General features: G+C 35.8%; 1 protein-coding gene across 2 annotated transcripts in view; it reads right to left on the bottom strand.

Moving 5' to 3' along the window:
- ADGRL2 (adhesion G protein-coupled receptor L2) overlaps window positions 1-15,374 on the bottom strand; it is a 386,374-nt gene that overhangs the window by 273,320 nt on the left and 97,680 nt on the right. The window contains exon 1 of one of the 2 annotated variants that reach the window (XM_059854098.1): window positions 13,694-13,768. The exons of the other annotated variant lie outside the window; for it this stretch is intronic. The gene's annotated coding sequence lies outside the window, so the exon portion shown is untranslated. Of the gene's footprint in view, window positions 1-13,693; window positions 13,769-15,374 lie in introns of those variants that run through there. 2 annotated transcript variants of the gene reach the window in all.

Genomic DNA, 15,374 nt, shown 5'->3' with positions numbered 1-15,374 from the left:
GGAAATGGTAGCTCAACTTCACATAACTTTCCTTCTTTCTATTTTTCTGGTTTTGTTGGTGGTTGTGGCTCTGTGTGTGTGTGTGTGTGTGTGTGTGTGTGTGCATGCACACACCTAATCTCTGCAATATTTCAGAAATTCTCTCCAATCCTCCTGGTCTGCTCTAGTGAGCATCTCGTTAAGCCTCTGAAGGGCTCACATGTATTGTACTAACCTTGACATGTTACACAGTCTTAGGAAGTGGAAGGTAAAACACAATTTGTCAAAACCATCAAAGGAATAGCTTTTTTTATTTTATAGAATTTGGAAAATATCAGTGGTAATTAAAAAGAAACTCCACCCTGCCTCCTCCCCCTCCCAAAAAAACCCACAACAAGCAAACAAACAAACAAACCCCACCAAAACAAAAAAAAGAAAGAACAACAAAAACCCCCACAAAACAATCAAACAAACCAAACAAAAAAACAAACCCCAAACAAAAACAACCCTACAAAATGTCTTGAAACAGGCAGGAACTTGCCCTTCTCTCACAAACCCAGAGAAGAAAATTCACCTTTGAAAGTCCTCTTAGTCAGCTTTTAATGGTTTCCAGAAATTATAAACCATGGACTGTCTTGCAAACATATATACACAATTCTTTTCATAATGTCTGATTCAACACTCTGTCATCTGGAAAATCTCCCACTGACTTCAATGCACTTTCACCTAAGCAAGGTCTGAGTAAAGACTGCAGAATAGAGTTCATAAGCTTTAAAAACACACTGTGTACCTTTGAGGAGGATAATCTTTCTCTCTTTGTACACCCTGTGCCAAGTTGGACCTGGCACTGACAGGATTTTTGCTATTAGCAGACAATAGGGACTAGGTTAAAAATAGTGTAGCCATGAGAAAGCAATGATTCTGATTAAGTAAATTCCATTGAACTCTTTCTAGTAAGCATTATTCAGGTCATGAATGCTAATTTGTCCTGCAGGGGGCTGTGGGTAATTACCCAGAAAAACTATCAGCTTTATTGAGTTGCTACAAAATAGTATTACTGAATGGAATGCTCTGTAAAGGGACACAACCTTGATATGTGCCTGTAGAACTGAACAGTCTTTTTCTGAAGAGATCATAAGCTGGACCAAAATCATAGTAACTTTACTTTGGATTAGGATACATTCTAGGCTACTTTTATGTTTCTCTTAAGTAAAATTAACATGCAAAATTATGCAGCACAGAAGTGCCACTATGACACCTAGAGCAAATTTAGCGTTCTGCATATTTAAAGTTGTGTAGAATCAGAACCATCTTAAAAAAATGAAGCAAATGTGGCACATTGGCTGCATTCCAGCAGTCACATAGAACTGCTGACATTAGTAAAATCTAGATAATTTAGTCCCATATGGGAATCCATACCACAATTATATTGTCCCTGTTCTGACACAGTCCTGATTTTGCACTTCTTTAAACCTAGCTTTTTATAATTTTAATTCCCTCCACCAATAAAGCAATTTGCATTCACACAGCCTTCTCTGCTAAGTGAGAGTGAAGAAGAAATCTGTTACATGACCTTGGTCTGTTTTGCAGTTGATTACAAGGAAACAAAGTCTTCAGCTAAACTGTTCTCTCATCTGTTTTTAATTGATGTAGAACGTTGCACTCCTAACCGTAGCAGAGAACTAAACAAGTAGCACACCATGGCAGGTGACAATTCACTTTCAGTTAAAGAATGCATATGCAAAGCAAATTCTCTTGCATGGAAAGAGGTGCAGCACACACACTGGAAGGAGGTACATATCTGGGAAACCTTACTTGCTAAGGAACTACCAAGTGCCCCAGTTGAATCTTCCCTGGCTTACTGGGCTCAGAGATAGCATGCTCAGATTGATTCAGATAGAATCAATCCCCCTGTGTTCTCCAGCCACTCTGTGGGATTCTGGGGCCTCTGGTCACAACCACTGCTATGATCCTTCCTGCAGATGTCCAAAGATCCACTGACTGCTGTTAAAATGCCAGAAGCATTACAATGGGCAGGTATATACAAAGGAATGGCAAGTTATTTTATACAGCTGTATCAAAGTAAATTAAAATAATTTCCTTTTTGTTTGGACTCAGTATAAATCTCCAGTCAGGAAAGACTACACCTGAGCACTGTCATGCTCATCACTGCACAGACAGCTGGAGACCTCAGCTAAAAATGTGCCAGCAGAGACTGACATTTCTACTCAGGTCCTCTTTTATGGCAGCTGGGATCTGCTGCTCCTTAATTGGATAAATTTATGGTAATTAACACCCATTGATGATGTGGCCCTTATCCTAAACATTTAATGGCAAAAATTAGTTCCAAATAAATAGTTCTTCAAAAGCACTCCAGGTAGAAATGACATGAATCAAACTTTATTTGTTATTACTTCTGACATTTTTAGGTACCATGACTGAACAAAAAAAAAAAAAAAAAAAAAGTGAAGAGTATGATGAAATTAAAATTTAATATAAGGAACGTTAAAATTATCCTCATGATTCTTCTTAACTTTTGGAAGTGCTGGACACAAAACTTCTTAAAATGTAAGGCTGTGGCAGACATAAGGAGTATTTTCTTTAAATTTCAGTAACAATGGAGAAACCAGCAGCAAAGTTTGCTTATTATTTTAATAAATGACATGACACTTCATTCTTTTATTTCAGTTTCTCTTGTTTTTTCTCACTTTGCACTCTCCAACTGCTATTTTCTTCTTTTCACACAGCCTCCAAATAAATTCATTTCCTTTACTCAACAAAAGATTAACATTCTCACAGAACCAGCACTGCTGAGATTGGCTACTGTAATTTGTTTGAAGGATTGATTTCATGTTCAAAATATTGGAACGGCAATGTTTGTCATTAAAATAAAATATTGAACATAAGTTTGAGTAGGACATGATATTAATTAATAATGTTTTTCAGTGCCTCACTTTCCATAAAAGGTATGAGGTTTGAATCAAATATCAAAATGTAACCCTACACTTTTTGCTGAAAAGGGCTCAGTTTTTCTAAGTGTTTCAATGTATCTGTAGAAGTCAGCTATTCTATATTTTTACATTTGATTTTAAAATAAATTTTATTATTACTTACTTTGAAATTTTTCCTGCTTTTTTTTTGGCAAAGAATAAAAAAATGGTTTCATCCTCACAACTAATCTTTTTATAAATGTCCTGAATAAACTCACCAGCTACGAACAAAGGCAAAAAAAAAAAAATTGTGAAGCTAAATTCTTCTAATGTATTAAAAAGGAAATACTTTTATCATTCTTTTAGCACCTTGACAATAACAGAATTGAAAACCAAAACTCCACCTTAATCTATTGTGATTACTGGCAGATCTCATTTTCAGTATCACTAAAAACCATAAGCAATCATGACAATTATGCTGCTATTGCATTTTTTTAAAATGTATAAGATCAAAAATGCACAACCACCATAGATTTTTATTCTTGAAAATATGATATTCTTTCTTCTTGCGGTTCTTTCAAGAGAATAATAACACAACATATTAATGAAAAATACCAGCCATGAGTAGGGGGACAAATACACTTATAACATTAGTCAGTCCCCCCATTTCCAAAAAGTTTTGCAATAAACTTTTTGCTTACTCCACTTACATGTGAAATATACTTTGCCCTGTTTCCAGCTGACAGATAGGTGCTCCTATATACAACTATCATTGTGTATTTTTTCTTCACAGTAATATTAATTTCCCAAACAAAGATAATACTGCCAGAGTACGTAAGATTAATTTTACTGTTAAGTCATTAGTCACTACTTTGTGCTCATTCTAAAAAAGGCAGGAAGCATTAATCTGAGCACATCACATGGGATTGTTGTTCATATTAAGGAAAGGTTAAAAGAAGTTTTTTATATCCACAGGGGCATTAACATAAAGAAAATATAAACACACTTACAGCAGCCCCAACAAACTATAAAATTCTGGTTTTTTAATTCAGGCTGTGAACAACTGAGAGCCATTTCTCATCATTCCTGAATGTGCTGTGTTGTAGAAAGAGTCTAACAAGGATTAAAAAGGCCATCCTGTGCATGCATTTTGCTAAATCCCTGCATGCCATTCTAGGGTGACTGTACTGTCTGAACAAGTTCTTTCTGTTTGCCTGTAAGAAATAGCTGGCTCAAACAATTCATCTGATCACTGAGGCTCAGCCAGAGAGTGTGCCAGCCCAACTATATGCAGTCTAATACTCTTTCCATGAATGACAGTTTAAAAAGGACTTTTTTGCTTGAATGGTCCTCCATAGGATGTGGAAATAGGCTCAGCTAGGGAAGGGAAGTAGGGAGGGTAGGAAACCAGAACGAAACATCACTGTTTAAAGTCCTACTGGCTACCCGTCTTTTACTCCAGTGCAAGCAGACAGATTTACAGTAAATTAATATGAACTCACCTGTCAAAAAGCTCTTTATTCTACATCTGTTACAAAGCAGTAATCTGAAAAGGGCATGAGGTCAATGAAATTGCACAATAGCAATAGGACAGTGAAAGAAATGCACTGGGGGGATCCTTGCTTCCTCTTATGAACAGCCATTTCTCATGTGTTCAGATGTTTTGAAAGATTAAGATGTGGAAATGTCAGAGCTGGTCTGCTAAATCAAGCTACCAAAACATAGCTTGGATAATAACTATTCCACTAAGGCAGAGAAGGAAAAAGTGGCATTTTACTATTGCTATTGCAGAAACTGTAGATGGACAATAATTTCACACTACAGGTACAATAATCATGCTGTATACATACATATTGGTCCGACTGCATTGAATACAGAACAAACCCAAGTTAAGTTTACTGAGCACAATCATTATGTTTAAGTATGTTCAAGAGACTCAAGTTATTCACATCAAGATCTGAAGCTAATTGCAAACTAATTCAGTTTGATATTTCACCTTGCAGAGGTTATGTGAGTAACAGCCATACAAAATAAACTCGGCAATCCTATTTTCTATATGCCAGTTGAAATGAACACTATCTCACTAAGAGTTGCCGTGTTCTCCTCTGGCAGTGAACTCACTGCTTGGCTGGAGAGATACTGATCTACAAAAGTAAAAGTTTTACAAGCCTTCCAACCAACTGGCCTCTAACCTATCTTTCTTTGAAAAGACAGAGTAAGCCTCAGGATTGTGAAGCTTATACACAGAAAGCAGCTTTCAAAGTATTTACAGGCCATGTACAAAGCAGGCAGCTGTAATGTGAATTCCCCATTACTATCCCACTGAATACATTTCTGCTTTCCCACTGGAATTTCTCCTTGGTGACAAATGATTCATTCTTCATGCTTACTCAGTTCTGAACTCACCTGAACACATCATTTCCATCAAATACTGCAAAGCTTTCCTAGTTTTGTGATGTGGTCAAATTTCAGACAGCTCAAATGTCTTCACTTAAAAGAAGAAGTGATGATGTTCCAGAGACCTCAAAGGCAAGATCCAGCAAGACATCCTGCCCTGGGTGCAAGTGCATTGTGATTTACCCATTCTATGAATTATGCTACATCATGTGTGCCTGTTTTTATAATCTGACAATTGTGCAAGGTGATCCGGATATTATTTCAGGACATTTTTGTAAGTTTTTTTCTTCAGTTTATAGAGGATGTTTGGTTTTTTTTTCAGCCTGTCTTGTGCTGAAATTTCTATTCCAGGTTTCCCGTAGATATAAAAGATACACATGTGCCTAATATTACTTATTCTTACCCTGTCAGCATCAATAAGGCATACTGTACCTGGCCTTTCCAGACATACAGAGAATAGTAATTACCTAGAAAACATTTGCTAACAAAATTTCCATAGCATTTTATTACCCTTCCCTTCTACAGTCAGATTGCCATCTCTGGACATGTATGAGACACATTTGGGGAAGAGATATTATTGCAGCTCAGGGCTTAAAAGACTTATGGAAAAAATCAAAGCAGTCTCTGGATGTGATAGCTGAAAAGAAGGTTCATGTTGTCATTACACAATATCTTAGGACTCCCACAGTCCTCAGGCTGTAGAAGATGAGCTTCCTGTGGGCTGTTTGTTGGAAGATCTCATTGCCACTGTTATTAGATGCTTCATTAAAATTAGAGCATCCCACTTTTTTTTCTTTTTTTTCTTTTTTTTTTTGTTTTTTTCTTTTGTTTTTTTCTTTTCTGTTGATTGATAGTGCTCAAAGAGCAGGAATCTCAGTTTCTCCATGTGTGTGATCTGCCAACAATCACACAAGCCCACACTAGTTGCTCTGGTCACTGTAGGAACCTCAGGAGGTTGCTGGGTCCAGATGGCTCAGTTTATCACAGCACACTACTGAGTCTCTTAAAGGAGCTGCAAACCATCTGGGCAGATTTAAATCCAAAAGGAAATATGTTGGATCCTATGGAAACAGGTCTCTTGCATACTGCCCTCACAGTCTTTGTCATCTATCTGTTCCTCTAACTGAGGCACAGGCAAGAAACTTCACGGGAGGTGCAATTACTGGACCTCAGGGAAATAAATGCCCAATATTATTCCTCTTCTTATTTCAATGTTTCTCTTTCTATTAATCGCTTCTGATGACTGATTGAGGGAGAACACAGCAAACAAACATATGTGGGACTAGTCTTCTTCCCTGTCATGGAATCCAGTACATTTCCAACTTTGTGGAACCACAGCAATTGTAAGAAGTTGATGTTTTCTAGGGTGTCTATATACATATACATCTACTTACAAATCAAAGACAATGAGAATACTAAATTAACATCATCATTTACTGTTTAATTTTTGCAGCATGTTGGCTACTTCCTCAAAAATTCTAGAGCCTGGACAGCTGCTTTGTTCCCAAGCACAACCAGAAAGCCTATGGAGGCAATCTCACCTGTGCTAGAATTACAAGCAGCATGGTTTAAATACACATGCAAGTGGCTTCAAAATTTTGTAAATCACTTTATATATCTTTAAACCCTACCTTCTCATAACTTACGCAGCTAGGAAGTATGTGATCAATCATTCTAACATACAATTTTATTCACCATTGTACAAAATGCACAGCACAGGCCCATGTGATGGTGCATGTGAATCACAGCATTCACACTGCCTAAGGCACATGAACACCAAGAAGCAGTCTAGGCCCAGCTGATTAAGCTGTAGTGCAAAACAACACATCAGTACTCAGTAGTCAGAGGTATGACAGCCAACAGTAGTTTGCTGGACCAAGGAGGAATTTACTTCTTTAATACATATCATGTTCTCTCCTATGTTTCCCCTTACAGAGTGAAATATATAGGTAAGAGATTGCTGCAGTTTTATGTGTTATTATTTCCCTCCAAAATTAGAGAGTAACAAACTGTCTTTATTAGCCTTTACATTTGGTACAGTGCAATAAACCACTGAAAGTGCAGGTGAGCACACAGTGGTTTAAAGAGTCAAGAAAAACTAAAAAACTTCATGTATCTGGTAAAAGCAATTTTAGAGCTGAAGCACAGCAAGATAAAATACCACACTTTCTAAGCCTATCTATCCTATTGCTTGTTTTTAGGCTTTTTTTTTGTTTATTGGCAGGAAAGTCACAGTTTATAAAGCTTAGCTCAGAGCAGGCATTTAAAAGATTTTCTTTTTAATTCCCAAAGTATAGTAATATGGACTCAAACTATTTTTTGTACCTGCTTTTCTTTCAAAACCGGAATTTGTGGCCTTATTCCAGATGACCAAAGTATTGGTCACAAAGAATTTGTAAAAAATGCGTGCTTGTTTATGAAGCAAACACATGTAAGATTGATGAAATTATTAATGTCACAGTGTTAACTTTCTTCTCATAAATACAGTTTAACAGTGCTGACATTGCAATTACACTCAAATGTTCCGGCTCTTTGCTTATTTGCTCAATCTGTCAGTCCACCATGGGGGGAGACAAATTGTGGTGAGCATTTGACAAAGCACAAAAGAGATATAAGACCATTCTGATTAAATCTTGGTGAAAGATTAAATGACTTTGAACGCTTTTCAGATTTTTCAGATATGACATTTTTAGCCAATATTACTAAAATATTCTGCTCACCACAGGTTTATAAACATTTAGGGTAAAAAACGTGTGTGTAGCTCACAGACTAGCTGGTTGTTGTGTTACAGAACCAACAGATTAATAGCTGCATTCATATTATGTGTCTCAGGGATGTGAATAATGTATTTTCCTGGATCAAAACCTATATGTAGCACATCCATACTCAGACATCTGACCCCAAATGAATGACTCCTCTGACAAAACTTTCTCACTGACATCAGAGCAAGAACATCACAAAGTTGACTCTACATTGTGAAGAAAACAGAGTATTAAACAAATTTCCAATTCAGTCATGCATGTAAGAGGACTATAGCTCAGGCAAATTTCAAATATACCAACCCCATATGTTTCAGAGTCAGAAATATTAAACAGAGAGTAGTAATGTTCGTGACATTAAATGTGTGCTAAGACTTCTACAGACCTCAGCTGTGCAGGAGTAGGTCCTTACAGATTTTGGCACATAATCATAGAAACAAATTATGTGAAACATGTGAGCTAAACCTACTTGTTTACATTCCTATGGATGATTAAAGGTCTTGACTTCTCAATACAAAAGCACACAAGAAATGGAAGACAAGCTTCTAATGGCTTTTACTGGGAATCCATTTAACTTTGGCATTAAAGTTGCTAAAGATACTAAAATGGGTTTTTTTCCTAGCATAAATTTTATCCATATACCGGACTATTAATTATCATTATGACTTGTAGTCACAATATCAGAAAAAAGCCATGTAAAATTTAATGTTTTTTAATCAAGGGATTGTAAGTGTTGACACCAAATGCAGGAGCATTAAGAAAATGAAGTTCCCATTTCTAGATTTATATTCTGCATTTATAATGCAAAACATATACTTAATACTGTTCATCTAGACTGGTGAGGATTTGGTCCTAAACGTCCATTTTAGTAAGACTTTCCTTCTTTTTCTTTTGTTTTTCAGACTGATACTTTTGTAAAAGGCCCAAATAGACAGGTTGGGCCTTTCATTTACAATTGATGAGACATATATTGAAACTGAAACACATAAATGACACATTTCAAAAATCTCTAACAGACGTATGTTTACCTTCTGAGTGAATGAGAGTCTTGTATTTGCTTTTTCTGTCATTAGATCTGAAGGCTGAAAAAAGTCTCATATGCTCACAATGAAAACGTTTTGATTTATGATTTGCCAGATTTCAGTGATGACTTCTTTGAAAAGAGAGAGGAATCCTCTGTATGAGTTTCACAAAATATTTAGATAGCACAAATAGCACAGAACCTACCAAAATGCAATTCTCAAAGTCTACAGAAATAAAATAAATTGAAAAAAAAAATTAGAAGCTATTTTGTTAGTATTCTGCTTTTACATGCACCACAGGTATCCACTAAATGATAGGATATGGTGAGCTGGGAAAAACCTAGAAACTGGAGACCTTTTTGTTGGCGTTATTATCCTAGTTAGATAAATTTAAATAACAACTATCTGCCCCCAAAACTGTTATTGCTTACAACTCCCTATGCATTCCTTTCAAATTTGAAATATATGATTTTTTTAAAAAATATTTTATATATGAAAAATACAGAATTATATACTTTTCAAATGTGATAAATGAACAAGCAAGTAGTAATTTTTAAGTCCACCTTCCAGCAAGTACTTAAAATACATATGAGCTGAGCAGAGCAAGCAATCTCAATCAAAGTCAATGTGTCTTGCAGAGCTGTGTGTAAAATGACAACCCTACAAAAGATCCTGTAAATTTACTGCCCAATCCTGACCTTAATACTTTCAGGAGTAAAACTCCTGCTGACAGCAGTAAGAGCAGAATCAGGCCCCTACAGCTTAGGTTTCTAAGGTTTTCTCCCCCTTCCTTCCCCCTCCTTCTACAACAGCTTGAATTCCTGTATTCTGATTAAGATAGATGGAGTATTTGCATCCTATCCATATTCATAATCCTCCTTTTCAGTGTCAACCCAAAACACTGCATTTGTTGCCCAGGCAGACACATGCAATGTCTCCAGAAGGTTTTGCGTAGATGGATAAGGACACATCCCTTTTCAAATTTTGCAGAATAGGTGGCCACTAGGTGAATTCATGCTGTTAAAGTGCTAAAAGACCAGAACAAAAAAACATGTCTTTTGTGTGTGACAGAAACTGTAATTAATGATTTCTCCCTTTTTTGCTAAAGAGAAAAGGGAGATGTGCTGTTGACAGGCATTTTATTAATGGTTTCTACCATCTTAGTATACATAAAAGGCATTATTGGCTGCAGAGCTAGTTTAAAAGATTTTTAGGTTTTTTTCAGAAATGTTGAAGATGTTTCATGGATGAAAAATGAAGGCAATCTGTCCACTGCCTCTGAAAGTTTGGGCTTCAATAATAAAACTGAAACTATTGTGACAGTTTCCATTGAATCCTTTAACCATTTGCCTCCTGCTGGCACAATCAATGATGGCATCTGCAGGAACATGGTCACCCTTACCTAGTTTCCCTCTTATTTCAGCAACAAAACCTGTCAATAACATGTCTCATGGCTGCTCTTCTAAGGAGATTTATCAACCATCTAGGTGATGGCACTTATTTTAGTGACTGTTGGTCTGTTGTTTTATTTAGAACCAATAGGAGATACACATTCAGCCTGGCACACAAGAAATTAGACATGCATTTTCCAGTTTCAACAATGGCAGCTGACTGCCTAATCCAGAGGCCAGAGCAGCGATGATTTAGACTTTGCCTCACAACGAAATTAAAGTGAATGAGAATAACACAATTTTACGTTACTTTCTTAACTACGTTAAGTAGAAGAATGTGACAATCCTGCATGCAATTCTTGAATTTGCTCTCATTTTGAAATATGCCAAGCGAAAATCCTAATTCCGTACAAATGAAAGGCGGCAGCTTGACTGTTCCGATAGCGCTATGCTCATTTACACTGGCTAATGGGCTTCCCATTGCTTATGGACAGACAAGAAAACACCCATTTATCTAGGTTAGTGCTCCTTCTGCAACACTTTGAGAAAATGTTTAGCTTTGCTACTGATTTGTGAACAACTTAATAACTTGTGTGAAGCAACAAGAAAGCAGACATTTACCACAAGCGTTCACAATAATGCAATCAGAAAACATGTCGGGGAAGGGATTTACAGCAGTTTGCACACTCTCTCCAGACAACCAAGCAGGAAAAGGTTCTCAATGTATTTTATTGAAGGGTTGCTGATACCTTCATTTTAAGCACAGGACATTTTGAGACTACTCTGCTCAGCATCACAACTGACATGGGTGTTAAATATAGCTGTATTGCTGGCTTAATAAAATATCCACCTCTTCTGTAAGCAAACGCGAGATTCTTTAGGTTCAGTTTTTCTAACTTCAATTCTAAATGTCTTGGAAAATCTATGTTTTGGGAGGCAGCTGGAAATGCACTATTTGCACACTGATCTATACTAGCAGCCATTCATTTTCTCTGGGAATTTTCATGTAAGCTCCCTTATTGGGAATATGCTAATGGCAACCGCCATGATTACTGATTTTCTTTGAATCATTATTCCTCTGTGGGCAAAGCAATCAGAAAGGGAGAACAGGAGATTTACTTCTTGCTTGTGTGCCTTCTTCAACCATCTGCTCTATCCTGATTCATTTGAATAAGATCTGCAGTTTTAGATTCTTTACTCTGGCATTCTGAAGCATTTTAAAGCTTAAAAGGAGTTAATAGTTATCTATCAGTGTCACAAACGTGGTACTGTGATGCATTCTAAGAGCAAGTTTGCCTTCCAATGGTTTACAGGGCCAGATTAATTTTATTAAAGTAAAAAATTACAATGTTCTTTAACAGCTTCATTATTTCAGACAAGTCTTTTGTGAGCACATTTATTATCTGGAGCGTGGAGTATAAAAGCTGAAAGAAAGGGAACTAATTTATAAAGCAAGAACATTTTAAAAATGGAAATTGTTAATCTACTCCACCCCATACATGGAAAAAATAGAGAGCAAAATTGTGATCAATTTAATGAAAATACAACCTTGTAAAACACACTGAAGTTACTGAATTCTTGTACCTGTTATTTTACCTGGGTGAATTTCTGAAGTACATTTACACAAGGTCATTTTGATTTTAACAAAGGTGCTATTTAGCTGAAACAAAATTCAATTAAATTTTTCTCTCAAATCAAGTACTGGCCTCATATAACCAGTCTCCCATGCACAGTGATAACGATGTGCATGCTTTCTTTTTTTTTTTTTTTTTTTTGTAATTTGATGACAGTTTTCTGATAGAAATATATATCTATATCTACACACACACACATATATATATACCAGCTTAAAAACCCTAGCACTGCTAATTGCCAAAGACCATTTTGTACAACAGAGATGGAAAAATAAGCAAGAAGACATCACAATAAGATAGAACTAAGCACAGATGAATGATAGCAGAGGCAGCATTCAGAGAATTGTAGTGAATACTCCAGTGCAGTCTTTTCACAAGCAAGTAACCTTTGAAATATTAAGAAAAAATAGTGTTTGGGAATCAAAACCATTTTTACCATTCTTATTTCAGAAATACTGTTATGATGAACACAAGAAGAGTCTCTCTGATCAGTCCTGCAAATTATTTCATAATGCCCTTCTACAAAACTAGAGAATCTTTAGACTAGCATGCAGCACACAATGATCTTCAAACCACAAGATGACCCATTTTGCTAGTTTTGGAACCAGAAACCTAAACTAATGCAGAATTATTAAAACAGAGCAGTTTGTTAGTTCTTTTGGTGAGGCCGCAGACATTAAAATCTCTGCCTAGCTTTTCTAATTTTTTAAATAACTTTTTCTGGCAGCCCCAGTTGATTAGCATTCTGATTTCGCCTTATCTTTTTAAAAATAGAAAGAAAATACAAAAGACTGAAATGGCAGTGCCCTCCCAGCTAGAATTAGTTATGGAGAGCCACTTTCTATCAACTAATTTCAGGTCCTTTCAGAGCTCTCAGAGCTGCAAGTTGTGTGAAGAAAGAGAAGTTTTATAAGAAAAGGTTTGCTTATTCTTGTTCAAACAAAGTGAACTTAAAAATGCACTTTGTGCTTCCTTTTAATTAGAAATGCAACTAAACTAACGAATAAATTACAGAACTCTATGTATTTGTAACTTGGTTTTCCGAAAGATAAGAAACAAGGACTACACTTTCTTTTGGTTTAAAGATTCATCAATCTTTGAAATTCCTTATCCCATAGCTCACTGGAGGACAGGAAATCCAGTTTTATTTTTATGGTGTTTTTCCAATGTCAATATGTTTCCATGAATTTCAAGGATTGGTCTCAACCTTATTTTTACTTTGATGTATTGTACTAAGTGAGCATTTCTGAGAAACATGAATAAAAATGTTCTATCTTAATAATTCATAAGGCAAAATTTTTAACACCAAATTAATGATAGGCAAGTAGCCAATGAAATAGAGAGAAACATGAAAATCATACATCTTTATAACAACATAGACACTTCAATATTTTGCTGTCCAAGCATACTACACATTAAAACACACAGTGCAATATTAAGTCCTTTTAATTGAGAAACATTTTGTTTTTCTCTTTCTTCCTAATGAAACATTTGTATTTCTCTTTCTTCCTAATGAAACTGTTCTTATTGCTACACCTTTGTGCAATGCAGCTTGCTTATTTCATGGTTAAAGCCACTTACCACATGAAGCTCTGGCTCTAAGTACACAGCCTCACAATGCAGTAGGAATATTTTAATCTCCTCCTCAGTGTATCTCTGTGGTCTTAAACATTTTTAGGTTCTTTTTCTAGTACAAAAAAAAAAACCAAAACAAAACAAAAACAACAACAACAAAAAAACACAGCAACCTCATCACCTATCCAAGAAAGGAGTCCCTGAAAAACACAGCATCAAATGCTAGCCCCTCTTGAAAAGCTGAGGGGAAAGCAGGGGAGGCAGTATGTTTACTCTTGACAGAGAATTGAAGAATATCTCTGACTGCAAGGTAGAGTAATAACACCAGTTAATAGATCCAACTGCTCCCATATTAACAGCCAGCAAATCCAGACCAGGAAGGTCTACCAACTACACTGTTACAAATACCACATCTTTCCCTCTGCAATGACAACTGTACAGAGTTCAGCCTGGGGTACCTGGGGAGAAATGCAAAATACTCTGTGTTAGCTCTCCATAGGCTGCCTTACAACAAAGTCTGTTTATGGCAAACTTGCAGCCCTTGTTAAAACACTCAGCTCATGAATACACCATTTGTTGTAGGCACTTTACATAATCCTAATCATAATAATGCTTGAGAGCATCACCATCTTTACAATTATCAACTCAAGCATATGAAATACCAGTGGAAAAGATGAGTCTTATATTTTTTATCCAATTTTAATGATCCTCTATTATATAATTTACCTAAACCAAACCAACAAAACAAAATTACCAAACAACAACAACAAAAAAGTCCCTTCAAAAAAAACCAAAAAAAACCCTAGAAAGCCAACAACAACAAAGAGAGAGAGAGAGTATTTGTGAGACTAGACCTGAACTGTTAGCATACCCTGCTGAACCTCAGAATTTCTTGAAAGCAGTAGATAGGTACTAGCAAAATATTCTTAATACAGTTTTTTTCTCTTGAATTTAAGGGAGATGTATGAAGATTTTCCATTGATTAATAACGCAAAAATTACAAAAAAAAAAAAAAAGCCAAACAAACAAACAAAAAAACCCCACTAAAAAAACCAAACTGAAAAAACCCCAAACAAACAAACCAAAACAAAAAACACGCTACAAACTATTTTGAAACCCACAAATGAGATCTAAATATACTTGCTTTATGAGTATTTCTATAAATATATTTGGATAACATTAAATAATATCCTTATGCACTATTTAAAATGGTATGCATTAGTTTATGCTTTCCAGTGTATTTTTTAACACACAGATTTTAAAATACCACCATGCATAAACATTGTAATAACTCAATTTCATGTAAGTTTTCTTTTACTGTTGATATATACAGACTATCAAGTCACTAGCATGGCTGCATTTCTATTTCTTTTCAGAATGCACTGTATTTCTCAACTGTGCCATAAAATAAAATAAAAAGATTTTCCTTTCATTTGCATATGATGTTATTTGGAACTGTTAATCTATCATGTAGACACAGTCAAATGCACCTTGTAATTAACACAAACTAAATTCATTGCACTTAGGTAGGATGCTAGTTGATGTACATACTAGACAATTGTTCATACAGCCTGCTCTGGAAGTTGAAAGCCTTTCATTTAATGCATACAACAAACCTAATGTGATTTCTAAAGAGGTAGGTTTTTTAAATAACCTGAAGAATGGAAAGGGGTGGGGGGAGGACAGA

This window comes from Haemorhous mexicanus, chromosome 9 (assembly GCF_027477595.1).
Source record: "Haemorhous mexicanus isolate bHaeMex1 chromosome 9, bHaeMex1.pri, whole genome shotgun sequence".
Classification (NCBI taxonomy): Eukaryota; Metazoa; Chordata; class Aves; order Passeriformes; family Fringillidae; genus Haemorhous; species Haemorhous mexicanus.
This window is presented reverse-complemented; position numbering and strand designations above follow the sequence as displayed.